General features: G+C 42.4%; 1 long non-coding RNA gene across 1 annotated transcript; it reads right to left on the bottom strand.

Annotated features, from left to right (window-relative positions):
* Positions 1 to 9,080: 9,080 nt before the first annotated feature.
* LOC134811429 (uncharacterized) lies at positions 9,081 to 13,945 on the bottom strand. Its single transcript, XR_010159803.1, has 5 exons — positions 13,791 to 13,945; positions 13,554 to 13,668; positions 13,073 to 13,228; positions 12,073 to 12,188; positions 9,081 to 9,864 (listed from the first exon to the last, which is right to left on the bottom strand). It is a non-coding gene; the product is annotated as an uncharacterized LOC134811429 (long non-coding RNA).
* Between the last annotated feature and the right edge of the window lie 2,350 nt (positions 13,946 to 16,295).

Genomic DNA, 16,295 nt, shown 5'->3' with positions numbered 1-16,295 from the left:
TATTCGGGTAATTACTTATATCATCATCGCCGTGCTATTTAAGACGAATGGGATCAGGAGCATACCTCTTGATTTCAATAATTGTTACCGAAATCTTTATTTGCAAAGGTTAACTTAAAACGATGAAAATGTGGAGGAAATATTTCCAATCGAGCTATTTATCAGCTGAAGTGTTTTAGGAAAAAATTCATAAGAAATGTCAGAAAGAAAATATTGAAGTCCACCTACCATCCCCACTCCCTCCCCCCTCATAGCAGTGGGTTGGGTTATCAGACCACTCCTCTAGTACATAACGTCACTATAAAAACATATCATGAAAGCTTCCGACAGGTTTCAGGACAAAATGGGGATATTTAAATTGTATCCATTTGATACCAATTTTACGGAACGCGCGGAACAGTATTTAATTCGGCAAGTAACAGTGGTGCGTGGAGTCGTTTCACGTACCGTCGCGCGCGCGCATATTACTTGATTTTGTTGATACACGTTGTAACACAGCTCCGTATTACCTGATTTAAGTTACAGAAAAGCCAGCGGTCAGCTATCGGAATATAGCGGTTACACAGCGGAAACTAGCGGACGCCTAAAGGAAACGCGCTAAAATGCAGCACTCATACCTGTACATCATGTGCGGCTTTTGGGTCGCGCGCGCGCATCCAATAATGCTTCTCGCGCATCCAATATGCGATAATGCTTCTCGCAACCACAGATTATGCAGATCGGCGAGATTATGCAGATCGGCGAGATGCGAAGGATTGACATCGTGAATCAAGTGCGGCTTGATCATTATATGAATAAAATGAATAAATTTGAGGTCTAATGGTTGCCGCTCCTACTAAATCGCGCGCCCAAATTTTAAGAAAATTCTTGTGAAAATAAAAGGCCCTTTAGGCATGAAAGTGATCTAGATCGGTGTATTTTTGGACGCTGATTCCGAATCACCAACCATGACGTAGGGTTAAAATGCTTCCCTGGAGAGTTATGGGTAAAAAACCGTTTTGGTCACAGTACAGGCTAGTAAAACGTGAATTCGATTATTTAGGCTTAGGGTTAGGGTTGTAGTTAAGATTATGGATAGCTTCGGGGTTATGGTTAGGGTTGGGATTAGGGTTTATGTAAAACCGTTTTGTACGGCTGCAAAACCAAAAAAACCAAAGTCACATGAAATTTTTGGGCGAGCGATTTAGTAAGAACTTGGAGGACTTCGCCGCTTCGACGCGCCGCGCGAACTAGCATTCTTGCTTCGCATCGTTCTATTCTAGCATTCTTGCTTCGTCGATCGTTGCTCTGCTTCGCAGAGCAACGATCTCGACGGATTGACATCGTCAATCAAAGTAAGAGCCAATGGTTGCAGCTAAGCTAAATGTAAATGGACTGCAGACCGATTATTAACTAAAATGACATGATACACCGCTAAATCCCGCTAGCTATCCGCTGTCTTCCGCTAGGTAATAACGCTGCGCGGCAAAATTGCGCGCGTTAGATGTGAGATGTCCGCTAGGCATTCGCTAGCTTCCGTAAGACATCCGTTAGTTTCCACTAGCTATCCGATATTGCCGCTAGGTCCGCTGGTTTTCCCGTAACTTAAATCTGCAAAATCGGCTATATATTTGTAGCGCGATGCACTACTGGGTCGCGCGCGCATCAAATAATGCTTCTCGCAACCACACTTCGGTAGATCGGCGAAATGCACCACTGTGCCTCACCGAGCTGCGAAGGATTGACATCGTGAATCAAGCTATATATATATATATATATATATATTGATTCACGATGTGAATCCTTCGCAGCTCGGTGAGGCACAGTGGTGCGGCTTTTACTAATTCGCTCGCCCAAAAATTTCACGTGACTTTGGTTTTTATGGTTTTGCAGCCGTACAAAACGGTCTTATATAAACCCTTATCCCAACCCTAACCCTCACCATAACCCCGAAGCTAACCATAACCCTTACCACAACCCTAACTCTAACCCGAGCCCTAAACAATCGAATTAGTATTTTACTAGCCTATCACGTGACCAAAACGGTTTTTTGCCAATAACTCTCCAGGGAAGCATTTTAACCCTAGGTCATGGGGGGTGATTCGGAATCAGCGTCCAAAAATACACCGATTCAAATCACTTTCATACCCAAAGGGCCTTCTCACAAGAATTTTCTTAAAATTTGGGCGAGCGATTTAGTAGGAGCGCTGCAGTAGTGCATCTCGCCGATCTACCGAAGAGAAGAATTATTTGATGCGCGGCGCGACCCAGTAGTGCATCGCGCTACAACTATATATATTATACGGACCTGTGGTAACCCCTTTTCGCGCGCGGCGGCCTCTGGCCACAAAAGCCGGTCGGAGTATACGAAAGAGTTTTGCAACGTGTATAGGAAGGATTTTTCCTTGACGGATGTTACTCGTCTAAATTTCTTCGAAGTAGCGCGCGATGGCAAGTGCTACGAAGTAGCGCGCGCCGGACCAGATCATTAACAATGGTCAAATTTTCCCCGATCCATGACTCAAAGTTCCGATTAACGGGTGATACTCGTAAAATATCTGTTCCATGGCCATACATTGGGTCATTGGAACAGGACCGTCGACGAGTCCAACTCGGCGCGCGTCCTGGTAGGTGTAAACCTACAAAGTTCCGAAGGCACAAAAGAGTCAAGGACAAGGGTTAGCGGACGTGACGCGGTGTTTTGTATATGGTAACTTGCGAGCGTACGTACGTGCTCCCGCTCCCAGTTATCGCCCACGCGTTTCTACCTGCGCAAAGTTATTTTTCGCGATAATCTGAATTAAACAATTGTTGGCGCGCGGTGCTGAACTGACCAAGTACATTGTTAATTTCACCATGTACGTAGCCCACTATGCTGGCACTATTATTGATGGCATATTAATTGACGATGTCAATTCTCCGCAGCTCGGCGAGGCCCAGTAGCTCATTTCGCCGCGCCGATCGTTGCGATAAGCATAATTGAATGCGCGGCGCGGCATAGTAACGCATCGCGCTACAAATGACAAATTATTATTATTTTGAGTTATAATTACTATTTTAATTTTGCACAGATCCCTGATCCGTGTCACTGTCAGGTTACATAAACAATAAACATATAGTTACAAATACATAAGTACATAGAAATATACACGATTTTCAAATGCAACATGAAATTATATTAACTGGGCGGCGCTCGGCCTGTCACTCCCAACTCCGTCATATCTGCATGTGCTTATAAACAGTTAAGACTGGGTTCCCTTTTCATACGTTGTATGACCCGCCGCGCACGGCTCCCCCTGTATTGTCACCATAGCTTGAAACGACCGTGGGGGTCACAACGTGATACATGAAGGGTTCCCCAGGTTGTTATGTATATGATGTATGGAATATGATAAAATATGCCATCACGGATCGAATCGGGAAATTGAGTGGCCATCCACAAAAGAAAAGCGGCCGCATTTTTCTTGTTCACAACCTATTTAGTACCCGACAGTTGTATCACGTCGTGACCCCCACGGTCGTTTCACGTCCTGACGATACAGGGGGAGCCGCGCACTCGTTCGCGGTGGGTCATACGACATACAACGTATGAGTATGACAACCCGACAGTACTATACGAAACCGTAACAGTTCAACTTCAACACGGCGACTGTTTATACGCTATGACGCGAAAATCGCAGGACCTTTTTAACCATTATTATATAGAGCTGCAGTCTGAGTCAGAAACCTCAAAAGAAAAAAGTACAATAGATTGAATAGCATGATATAGTCGAGCCGTGTTTTATAACATTTTTAGAAAACAATATCAGTCCTGATTGCTTATATCTACTCTATATGGAACTGGTATGCGCTAAACATATCTCAAACAATTACTAACGTGCATATTGATATATAATTTAAAAGGTAGGAGACGCGCAAACGTTTTCACTATACACTATAGTCATCATGATTTAGGTGAGTGATTTAGCAAGAGCCCTCAGACCACCGCGGGATAACTCATCACTACTTCATAATTTGGAATATTCTGCTCACTGTCCACAACAACATTAAACAGAGTTGGATCTGAACTTGAAGACAACGGCTCCTCTTGCACATTTATAGCTGGCTGCAGTTGCACTGGAACAACAATTGGTGGGACGTTCTGTGGGTTGTTCCATCTCATGTATGAGATGCTGTCTGAATACTGCAAGTACGTAGTGTTAATGAACAACATGTATAGTTTTCATGCTTTAACCCTTGATAACCATCAACCCTGTTGTTACCTGGCTCGCCAATCCCTGTGCGCGGCGCTCTTTTCAAGCTTCCTGAATCCTGGTACGTGAGACGAGCGAGCGAGACGACCAGGGTATGTGTAATTTTAAAAAACTTAATAAGTTACTTAATACTGCTATTGATAATGCTAAATACATATTTTCTCGATCATATCCACACACTACTCAGTAAGCCATGTTGAATAACTGAATAAGTATAGATATGACCGGGTAGAACTTAAGAGGGCTGAAGGCCCGAGAAAGTTTTACCATGGTAATAAAATACTTATTCTAAGCCTTTGCAAAAGAGCCATAAATTTGAGCCCTTTTTTACTGGGTGTGGCGATATTCATATACCCTATATTTACACTAGTGGCTATTTGTGGCTTGCAATCAATGGTTTAGTTATGTGATATTATCCTGCTGAAGTTTTCTTAAAATGGCCTTCCTCCCTTACATTATTATAATGTACGGCAAATCTGTACAATGCCGGTCGGCATTGTGCCGGTCGGCATTGTACAATGTACATATTCGCCGAATTTTCAGCCTTTTACGATGTTCGCAACTAAAGATATTTGACAGACAAGAAAGGTGGCAAAAAGTGGCCTTAATCCTTGAACAGCGAAGAGCACTCCATGTGGAGTGCCCCTCCCAATGTTTTGCCATTTGTGTTCCACATGTAGTAGCAAGACCGGTTATAGGCCAGCTATCTATCGGCAAGAACACTACCGGACAAATGTAACCGTCAAGAAAAGGTCTGGAACTGGTCCAAGTAATGTAAGAGTAATCTGTTATCACAGTGCTGGCAAGCACGACCGTCAGCCATTATACCCTTTTTACTATTATAAATCAAGAGGCTTGCATATAATGAACATATTGACACGGGTGCAGAGTTGAGTCTGTACGGAACCTAGTAGTTTCAGATCCTTGTTTAACTTGCCGTACAGCAAGGTCATCCACTACTTTAGCCCGGCGAGGCACATAACTCCCTCTTTTTTTTTTTTTTCTTTTTTTTTTTTAGAGAGGCTGGGCTAAGATAGCCCACGAGAGGATAGCATTGAGATGCTCTGCCTACCTCTGGGGTGTGGCAACCTTGGGGAAGGTTACCGGTGAGATCAGAGTGATTGGTGGAGGATGGTGTAAGATGTTATATGAGTCAAAATGATACGCTTAAATGCCAGCTGGGTTTGGAAAAGTAAAACGAGACGAGACAGCATATGAGATAATACTTTAAGTCACCCCGGTCTGATCCAGCTCTTCCGGCACAATTAAGCGTTTGGTGCGGTTTGCGAAATTGACAATTGTGGTGATGTGTTGGTTGTCGAATATGTCATTGACAGAGAGGTAGTAGTCTTGGAAATATTGACCTCTAATTTGGGCAATAGCCGGACACTGTCCAAGGAAGTGTGAGACAGTTTCCTCTCCGTCCCCGCACATAGGACAAGCACTGGTGTTTGATTTGCAAATGGTGTGAAGGTGTTTATTTAGGCCGCAGTGACCCGTGATGAGGTGAACTGCAGTTCTGTAATCCTGTCTGTTGTTGCTGAGTGTAGTGTTGAGGTTTTTGATGATTTTGGCATGCTTGTGGCCGAGTGTCAGTTTGGTGTGTCTGGGACCGTCAGTTACCCAAGTTTCCTGATTCAGTCTGTTGACTTTGTTGTCGATTTGACGTTTGATGTAGGATTGTGGAATTGGACACTCATAGCAGTGGGTTGGGTTATCAGACCACTCCTCTAGTACATAACGTCACTATAAAAACATATCATGAAAGCTTCCGACAGGTTTCAGGACAAAATGGGGATATTTAAATTGTATCCATTTGATACCAATTTTACGGAACGCGCGGAACAGTATTTAATTCGGCAAGTAACAGTGGTGCGTGGAGTCGTTTCACGTACCGTCGCGCGCGAGCATATTACTTGATTTTGTTGATACACGTTGTAACACAGCTCCGTATTACCTGATTTAAGTTACAGAAAAGCCAGCGGTCAGCTATCGGAATATAGCGGTTACACAGCGGAAACTAGCGGACGCCTAAAGGAAACGCGCTAAAATGCAGCACTCATACCTGTACATCTCATACCTGTACATCATGTGCGGCTTTTGGGTCGCGCGCGCGCATCCAATAATGCTTCTCGCGCATCCAATATGCGATAATGCTTCTCGCAACCACAGATTATGCAGATCGGCGAGATTATGCAGATCGGCGAGATGCGAAGGATTGACATCGTGAATCAAGTGCGGCTTGATCATTATATGCATAAAATGAATAAATTTGAGGTCTAATGGTTGCCGCTCCTACTAAATCGCTCGCCCAAATTTTAAGAAAATTCTTGTGAAAATAAAAGGCCCTTTAGGCATGAAAGTGATCTAGATCGGTGTATTTTTGGACGCTGATTCCGAATCACCAACCATGACGTAGGGTTAAAATGCTTCCCTGGAGAGTTATGGGTAAAAAACCGTTTTGGTCACAGTACAGGCTAGTAAAACGTGAATTCGATTATTTAGGCTTAGGGTTAGGGTTGTAGTTAAGATTATGGATAGCTTCGGGGTTATGGTTAGGGTTGGGATTAGGGTTTATGTAAAACCGTTTTGTACGGCTGCAAAACCAAAAAAACCAAAGTCACATGAAATTTTTGGGCGAACGATTTAGTAAGAACTTGGAGGACTTCGCCGCTTCGACGCGCCGCGCGAACTAGCATTCTTGCTTCGCATCGTTCTAGCATTCTTGCTTCGCATCGTTCTAGCATTCTTGCTTCGTCGATCGTTGCTCTGCTTCGCAGAGCAACGATCTCGACGGATTGACATCGTCAATCAAAGTAAGAGCCAATGGTTGCAGCTAAGCTAAATGTAAATGGACTGCAGACCGATTATTAACTAAAATGACATGATACACCGCTAAATCCCGCTAGCTATCCGCTGTCTTCCGCTAGGTAATAACGCTGCGCGGCAAAATTGCGCGCGTTAGATGTGAGATGTCCGCTAGGCATTCGCTAGCTTCCGTAAGACATCCGTTAGTTTCCACTAGCTATCCGATATTGCCGCTAGGTCCGCTGGTTTTCCCGTAACTTAAATCTGCAAAATCGGCTATATATTTGTAGCGCGATGCACTACTGGGTCGCGCGCGCATCAAATAATGCTTCTCGCAACCACACTTCGGTAGATCGGCGAAATGCACCACTGTGCCTCACCGAGCTGCGAAGGATTGACATCGTGAATCAAGCTATATATATATATATATATATATATTGATTCACGATGTGAATCCTTCGCAGCTCGGTGAGGCACAGTGGTGCGGCTTTTACTAATTCGCTCGCCCAAAAATTTCACGTGACTTTGGTTTTTATGGTTTTGCAGCCGTACAAAACGGTCTTATATAAACCCTTATCCCAACCCTAACCCTCACCATAACCCCGAAGCTAACCATAACCCTTACCACAACCCTAACTCTAACCCGAGCCCTAAACAATCGAATTAGTATTTTACTAGCCTATCACGTGACCAAAACGGTTTTTTGCCAATAACTCTCCAGGGAAGCATTTTAACCCTAGGTCATGGGGGGTGATTCGGAATCAGCGTCCAAAAATACACCGATTCAAATCACTTTCATACCCAAAGGGCCTTCTCACAAGAATTTTCTTAAAATTTGGGCGAGCGATTTAGTAGGAGCGCTGCAGTAGTGCATCTCGCCGATCTACCGAAGAGAAGAATTATTTGATGCGCGGCGCGACCCAGTAGTGCATCGCGCTACAACTATATATACGGACCTGTGGTAACCCCTTTTCGCGCGCGGCGGCCTCTGGCCACAAAAGCCGGTCGGAGTATACGAAAGAGTTTTGCAACGTGTATAGGAAGGATTTTTCCTTGACGGATGTTACTCGTCTAAATTTCTTCGAAGTAGCGCGCGATGGCAAGTGCTACGAAGTAGCGCGCGCCGGACCAGATCATTAACAATGGTCAAATTTTCCCCGATCCATGACTCAAAGTTCCGATTAACGGGTGATACTCGTAAAATATCTGTTCCATGGCCATACATTGGGTCATTGGAACAGGACCGTCGACGAGTCCAACTCGGCGCGCGTCCTGGTAGGTGTAAACCTACAAAGTTCCGAAGGCACAAAAGAGTCAAGGACAAGGGTTAGCGGACGCGGTTTTTTGTATATGGTAACTTGCGAGCGTACGTACGTGCTCCCGCTCCCAGTTATCGCCCACGCGTTTCTACCTGCGCAAAGTTATTTTTCGCGATAATCTGAATTAAACAATTGTTGGCGCGCGGTGCTGAACTGACCAAGTACATTGTTAATTTCACCATGTACGTAGCCCACTATGCCGGCACTATTATTGATGGCATATTAATTGACGATGTCAATTCTCCGCAGCTCGGCGAGGCCCAGTAGCTCATTTCGCCGCGCCGATCGTTGCGATAAGCATAATTGAATGCGCGGCGCGGCATAGTAACGCATCGCGCTACAAATGACAAATTATTATTATTTTGAGTTATAATTACTATTTTAATTTTGCACAGATCCCTGATCCGTGTCACTGTCAGGTTACATAAACAATAAACATATAGTTACAAATACATAAGTACATAGAAATATACACGATTTTCAAATGCAACATGAAATTATATTAACTGGGCGGCGCTCGGCCTGTCACTCCCAACTCCGTCATATCTGCATGTGCTTATAAACAGTTAAGACTGGGTTCCCTTTTCATACGTTGTATGACCCGCCGCGCACGGCTCCCCCTGTATTGTCACCATAGCTTGAAACGACCGTGGGGGTCACAACGTGATACATGAAGGGTTCCCCAGGTTGTTATGTATATGATGTATGGAATATGATAAAATATGCCATCACGGATCGAATCGGGAAATTGAGTGGCCATCCACAAAAGAAAAGCGGCCGCATTTTTCTTGTTCACAACCTATTTAGTACCCGACAGTTGTATCACGTCGTGACCCCCACGGTCGTTTCACGTCCTGACGATACAGGGGGAGCCGCGCACTCGTTCGCGGTGGGTCATACGACATACAACGTATGAGTATGACAACCCGACAGTACTATACGAAACCGTAACAGTTCAACTTCAACACGGCGACTGTTTATACGCTATGACGCGAAAATCGCAGGACCTTTTTAACCATTATTATATAGAGCTGCAGTCTGAGTCAGAAACCTCAAAAGAAAAAAGTACAATAGATTGAATAGCATGATATAGTCGAGCCGTGTTTTATAACATTTTTAGAAAACAATATCAGTCCTGATTGCTTATATCTACTCTATATGGAACTGGTATGCGCTAAACATATCTCAAACAATTACTAACGTGCATATTGATATATAATTTAAAAGGTAGGAGACGCGCAAACGTTTTCACTATACACTATAGTCATCATGATTTAGGTGAGTGATTTAGCAAGAGCCCTCAGACCACCGCGGGATAACTCATCACTACTTCATAATTTGGAATATTCTGCTCACTGTCCACAACAACATTAAACAGAGTTGGATCTGAACTTGAAGACAACGGCTCCTCTTGCACATTTATAGCTGGCTGCAGTTGCACTGGAACAACAATTGGTGGGACGTTCTGTGGGTTGTTCCATCATGTATGAGATGCTGTCTGAATACTGCAAGTACGTAGTGTTAATGAACAACATGTATAGTTTTCATGCTTTAACCCTTGATAACCATCAACCCTGTTGTTACCTGGCTCGCCAATCCCTGTGCGCGGCGCTCTTTTCAAGCTTCCTGAATCCTGGTACGTGAGACGAGCGAGCGAGACGACCAGGGTATGTGTAATTTTAAAAAACTTAATAAGTTACTTAATACTGCTATTGATAATGCTAAATACATATTTTCTCGATCATATCCACACACTACTCAGTAAGCCATGTTGAATAACTGAATAAGTATAGATATGACCGGGTAGAACTTAAGAGGGCTGAAGGCCCGAGAAAGTTTTACCATGGTAATAAAATACTTATTCTAAGCCTTTGCAAAAGAGCCATAAATTTGAGCCCTTTTTTACTGGGTGTGGCGATATTCATATACCCTATATTTACACTAGTGGCTATTTGTGGCTTGCAATCAATGGTTTAGTTATGTGATATTATCCTGCTGAAGTTTTCTTAAAATGGCCTTCCTCCCTTACATTATTATAATGTACGGCAAATCTGTACAATGCCGGTCGGCATTGTGCCGGTCGGCATTGTACAATGTACATATTCGCCGAATTTTCAGCCTTTTACGATGTTCGCAACTAAAGATATTTGACAGACAAGAAAGGTGGCAAAAAGTGGCCTTAATCCTTGAACAGCGAAGAGCACTCCATGTGGAGTGCCCCTCCAATGTTTTGCCATTTGTGTTCCACATGTAGTAGCAAGACCGGTTATAGGCCAGCTATCTATCGGCAAGAACACTACCGGACAAATGTAACCGTCAAGAAAAGGTCTGGAACTGGTCCAAGTAATGTAAGAGTAATCTGTTATCACAGTGCTGGCAAGCACGACCGTCAGCCATTATACCCTTTTTACTATTATAAATCAAGAGGCTTGCATATAATGAACATATTGACACGGGTGCAGAGTTGAGTCTGTACGGAACCTAGTAGTTTCAGATCCTTGTTTAACTTGCCGTACAGCAAGGTCATCCACTACTTTAGCCCGGCGAGGCACATAACTCCCTCTTTTTTTTTTTTTTCTTTTTTTTTTTTAGAGAGGCTGGGCTAAGATAGCCCACGAGAGGATAGCATTGAGATGCTCTGCCTACCTCTGGGGTGTGGCAACCTTGGGGAAGGTTACCGGTGAGATCAGAGTGATTGGTGGAGGATGGTGTAAGATGTTATATGAGTCAAAATGATACGCTTAAATGCCAGCTGGGTTTGGAAAAGTAAAACGAGACGAGACAGCATATGAGATAATACTTTAAGTCACCCCGGTCTGATCCAGCTCTTCCGGCACAATTAAGCGTTTGGTGCGGTTTGCGAAATTGACAATTGTGGTGATGTGTTGGTTGTCGAATATGTCATTGACAGAGAGGTAGTAGTCTTGGAAATATTGACCTCTAATTTGGGCAATAGCCGGACACTGTCCAAGGAAGTGTGAGACAGTTTCCTCTCCGTCCCCGCACATAGGACAAGCACTGGTGTTTGATTTGCAAATGGTGTGAAGGTGTTTATTTAGGCCGCAGTGACCCGTGATGAGGTGAACTGCAGTTCTGTAATCCTGTCTGTTGTTGCTGAGTGTAGTGTTGAGGTTTTTGATGATTTTGGCATGCTTGTGGCCGAGTGTCAGTTTGGTGTGTCTGGGACCGTCAGTTACCCAAGTTTCCTGATTCAGTCTGTTGACTTTGTTGTCGATTTGACGTTTGATGTAGGATTGTGGAATTGGACACTTCAAAGTGGATTCACTGATAGTGCCAAAAACTCCCTCTACAACTCCATATCAAATGTTTCATATATACCCATTACACACGTACTTGACTATTTTTTCGTTCACTTAGACTGATCAGGTGTCATTCAGCGGGTTTATGGTGTAGTTTTAGTTCAACATATTCTAATTCAATGTTAAAGATGACAATAATAAAGAATAGCTATATAATTCGGCAAAACCCCAAAATTGCCATATCCAGGTGCTTTAAAAACATTAATACATTTAAGTTGGTTTGTTGTAATTTTAATGTTTTACAATTTCATTATCGGTATGGTTTTTCATTCGAGAACGGTTATTCAAATTGATATCATTTCGTTTTGTTTGGGTAAGGGAGACACTGGCAACGGTCAACTCTACCCAATAATGGGTTTTTGGTAAAATTATTAATACGAATATGGTATATACCTAAAGTACCGTGATCTCTCTTTAGGACTTTACAGCAGCAGGAGGTGGAGACTTAGGGACGCGTTGTGAAAGCTGCCGTTCAAGTCCATTTGTGTTGCGTAAAGTTAAACCTGGATCTGAAAAATAAATATAATTTTAAAAGTAGTCAATTTATAAAAGTAATAAATCCAGAAAACTTTAATTTTGCAAAATTAAGAAAATACGTCTGCACGCCGCACGGTAGGTAACAAAAGTAATTTTTTCCCTGCTCTTGCCGAAGGCAAAAAGATCGTAGGGAACAAGTAATCGGGTTTGGATATATGAGGTGGCCCGACGGTCCTGCGATGTCGACAAAAGTATGCTCCTTCGCAATATAGACCACTCCCCTATAATTATGAGTATAGGAAGCGTCTGTTATGCTGCGCGCGACGCTCGGCATGTGTTAGTTAATTGCAGTATCCAACGCGAATTTCAATTGTCAAACGATGCCGTTCAAATTAAATTAGCCCAAAATTTGTGCGCGGCGTACTAAATATTCGATTACATGCAATCCTGCACGCGCGCAATAACAAATTACGATGAAAATATTGCAACTTTTTAACAACAAAATAATCCAATATCTAATTTTTATTAATCGATAAAATTAACTTTTTGTGGCAAATATTAACGGTTTAAGCAGGAAAAATTAATCGTGCGTGGTGTAACTGCGGCGAAATTCTTGTTATATTTTGTACCATATATCCTAGAAACCCTACGGACTGAGAGTTTTATTAATTAAAGTGGTAATTTCTTCACAGCGAGTTTAAGTTCCCGCGCGCCAAAGTTGATTCATTGCACGAGTGATACATTTAAATAATTTCTGTCGGCTCGCGCTAACTGGCTGAAATAAACAGCGTCATGGAGTTTTGGAATTTTCCAAAGTTAATTTTTTGCGAAATTATATTGGGCAGAAATTTTTAATTCTTATATTGTTTCCTTAATTAATGTTAGAGCAGAGCAAGTTTATTAAATATTTCATTACTAGGATCAGGGGTAGTAGCTGTATTAGTAGGGGTTTTGGTTTCCAAGCATCGTCTTTCAGCAGTGTAACAAGCATAGGCATTATCATCGGACAGAGTGTACTCACCAACAACTTGTCACATCCAAAAGCTTTGGACTAATAACCGCCGCCATACAGCTGGAGAAATTAATACTGATTGTTAGGTTTTTGATAGACTCAGTCTAGCTGTGGAACTACTTTTACTGTCTAAGTCAGTTTTATAAGCACTCCTGTGGAACTACTGTAAGTCTTCTACAGGTAACGCTCGTTTCACGTGTGCAATATGGTTCAAAAATGGTAAAGTCACCATTGTCAACCTGCAACAAAAAGGCAAAGCTCGGTAAGTGGCACTGCCACTAATGATGAAAAAGAAGTCAAAGAGTAACAAATTATATACTTTGATGTTACTTATAACATTTGATGTTATTTATAACATAAAGTACTTAAAATAATCAAAACTTACCTCGTTGTAGCGATACAGATATTCATACATGCTTTATCTGAAGAGTATTCAACTTCTTTTAAGACAGGTCCAACTGCCCTTAAGTCGGCTTTGAAGCAGCTCGGGTCAAGCCTCGCTGTAAAATAATGATAGATAGCTGAAGAACTAGATATCACGTTTTAGAAGGTTGAATATTTATTATGTCTTGCTAAGTAAAGCAGTTGCAAAAAATTCGTAGTTGCAGTAGAGACATCTTACTTTGTCCTGTTCACTGTTGATTCCCTTTCCCTTTCCTTTCTGAACAATGATAACAGCATTCCACTCCTTTCCTTTGGTGGCAGGCATTACAGCAAAAAGACGAGCAGGCAACGAGAGAGCAAACGCAAACGCAGGAGCTCGCCAGACAGTGCGTAACAAAGAGACAGTCAAAGAAAAGTGATCAGCTGAACACGATCCATTGCGCGGCGTAGTTTTAGACTTTAGTTCACACACGTGCAGTATTCTGGCAAGCCCACGTACTGATACCTGTACGGCCAGGTAGCGCAGTTGGTTAGAACGCCAGCTTTGCAATCGTGAGGTTGCGTGTTCAAATCCCACTGTCTGCCTGGTCGTGGGGTGAGCGTCGTTGACGTTCAGCTAAGGATCATGAGTGGACTATGCAGCTCCCGGTCTACTCAGCTGAATACTCGAGAAATCGGGTGTGAGGGTTAATTTTAAATGAGGAGCTGCACATTGCAGCAAAGTCTCACCTGGAAAGTTGGACCGATGTCAGCGTGTGTTTGAATCTTAGGGTTTGTCCTTCCAGATTATCAACGATTTAGTGATGGATCGGATGTAAGAAAAAAAAGAAGTGCACTCTTATCGCTAAGGGAAGCATCTCCTATAGCATCTACCCGGTAATCACACTATATAGTGACAACACTATATAGTGACAAGCACTTTATAATGACAGCTGATCTTTGTCATTATATAGTGTGCAAAACGCACTTTATAATGACAAGTTTATCTTATATCGACTTTTTCGTTACTTTTCTTTAATTCTACTTTTAGAATACTACTAGTAAAGCAAATAATTTTATTTAAGTAAAATGTATAACTGTCATAGAAATATAGTACAATCGAAAATATAACTAAATACCCAATACTGCTAGTGGGGTAAGTGCTGATCGGGCTTACCAGGATCTCAACGTTACTGACTCCTATACCATAGAGCTGAGGGACCTGGGGGAGTTTGCTTTCGAGCTTCCTGAGGACCAGATATTGGAGACGGCAGAGGATAATGTTGCTGGTCTCATGGCACTGCTTGATAATAATTAATATAAAACATTAAGGAATTTTTTGTTTTTTCTCTTCTGATGAATCATTTGTCATACGTTGTATGACCCGCCGCGCACGAAGTGCGCGGCTCCCCCTGTATCGTCGAAGACGATAGTGAAGCGACAGTGGGGGTCACCACGTGATACAATGAATCATCACAAGAGGCTATCTGGCTGGATAGGATAGGATGTTAGATTAATTGGACATAACTGAAGATGTTGAGTTTTTTTACCTGAAAAGATTAATTTTTTACGAAGTCCGTCATTTTTCATCAAAAAAGAAAGTTATACTTTGTCATTTGTACTCATAGTCAGCTTTTAGTATTTTATCATTCTTAACATCGTAATTTTATTCAAATTTTAGTTTTTTTAATAGAGACTCGCTGGACCGCTGCCAGTCATTCCTAAACAAAAGGAAATGATATTAATTTAAATAACCGTTCTCAAATGCAAAATGATACCGAGAATGAAATCGGTCGCTCGCTTTTCCCGTTGTCCTTTTTTGGGATATTTCATATTTAATTAATAATAATATTGGACCTCCGACCGACCTCCGACCGACCAGCTTTGTCTGATCTATGACCATTAACCTAAAAACCCGGCCCCAGGGGTTAAATATTTTGATTAATGTCCCGAAATCTTGAGCAGTCTTTCTCAGGGGCTAAACTAAAAAAACTTTAAAGTCTGGAATTTTCAGCTTTAGTTCTTTATCAGAAGGCGGTTCAGCTAAAATACCTGCGTAAGTCCTAGGCTTTATGACGCTCCAGCTGTGTATAAATCAAGAGGCTTGCATATAATGAACATATTGACACGGGTGCAGAGTTGAGTCTGTACGGAACCTAGTAGTTTCAGATCCTTGTTTAACTTGCCGTACAGCAAGGTCATCCACTACTTTAGCCCGGCGAGGCACATAACTCCCTCTACAACTCCATGACAAATGTTTCATATATACTAGCCGAGTTCACAAGTTATATCCTTGTGTTTGAGAAGAGCTCGTTAGAACTGCTTCTTTTCCCTTCAGTATCCCACAGTCTCTCGAGTTTCGTAACTGCCAGAGAACTCTCTTAAACAATTACTAGACTCGGTGATTATAAATCAAGAGGCTTGCATATAATGAACATATTGACACGGGTGCAGAGTTGAGTCTGTACGGAACCTAGTAGTTTCAGATCCTTGTTTAACTTGCCGTACAGCAAGGTCATCCACTACTTTAGCCCGGCGAGGCACATAACTCCCTCTACAACTCCATGACAAATGTTTCATATATACTAGCCGAGTTCACAAGTTATATCCTTGTGTTTGAGAAGAGCTCGTTAGAACTGCTTCTTTTCCCTTCAGTATCCCACAGTCTCTCGAGTTTCGTAACTGCCAGAGAACTCTCTTAAACAATTACTAGACTCGGTGATTATAAATCAAGAGGCTTGCATATAATGAACATATTGACACG

Source organism: Bolinopsis microptera, chromosome 2 (assembly GCF_026151205.1).
Source record: "Bolinopsis microptera isolate Bmic1 chromosome 2, MBARI_Bmic_1.0, whole genome shotgun sequence".
Lineage (NCBI taxonomy): Eukaryota > Metazoa > Ctenophora > Tentaculata > Lobata > Bolinopsidae > Bolinopsis > Bolinopsis microptera.
The sequence above is the reverse complement of the archived record's forward strand: the minus strand, read 5'-3'. Positions and strand labels throughout refer to the sequence as shown.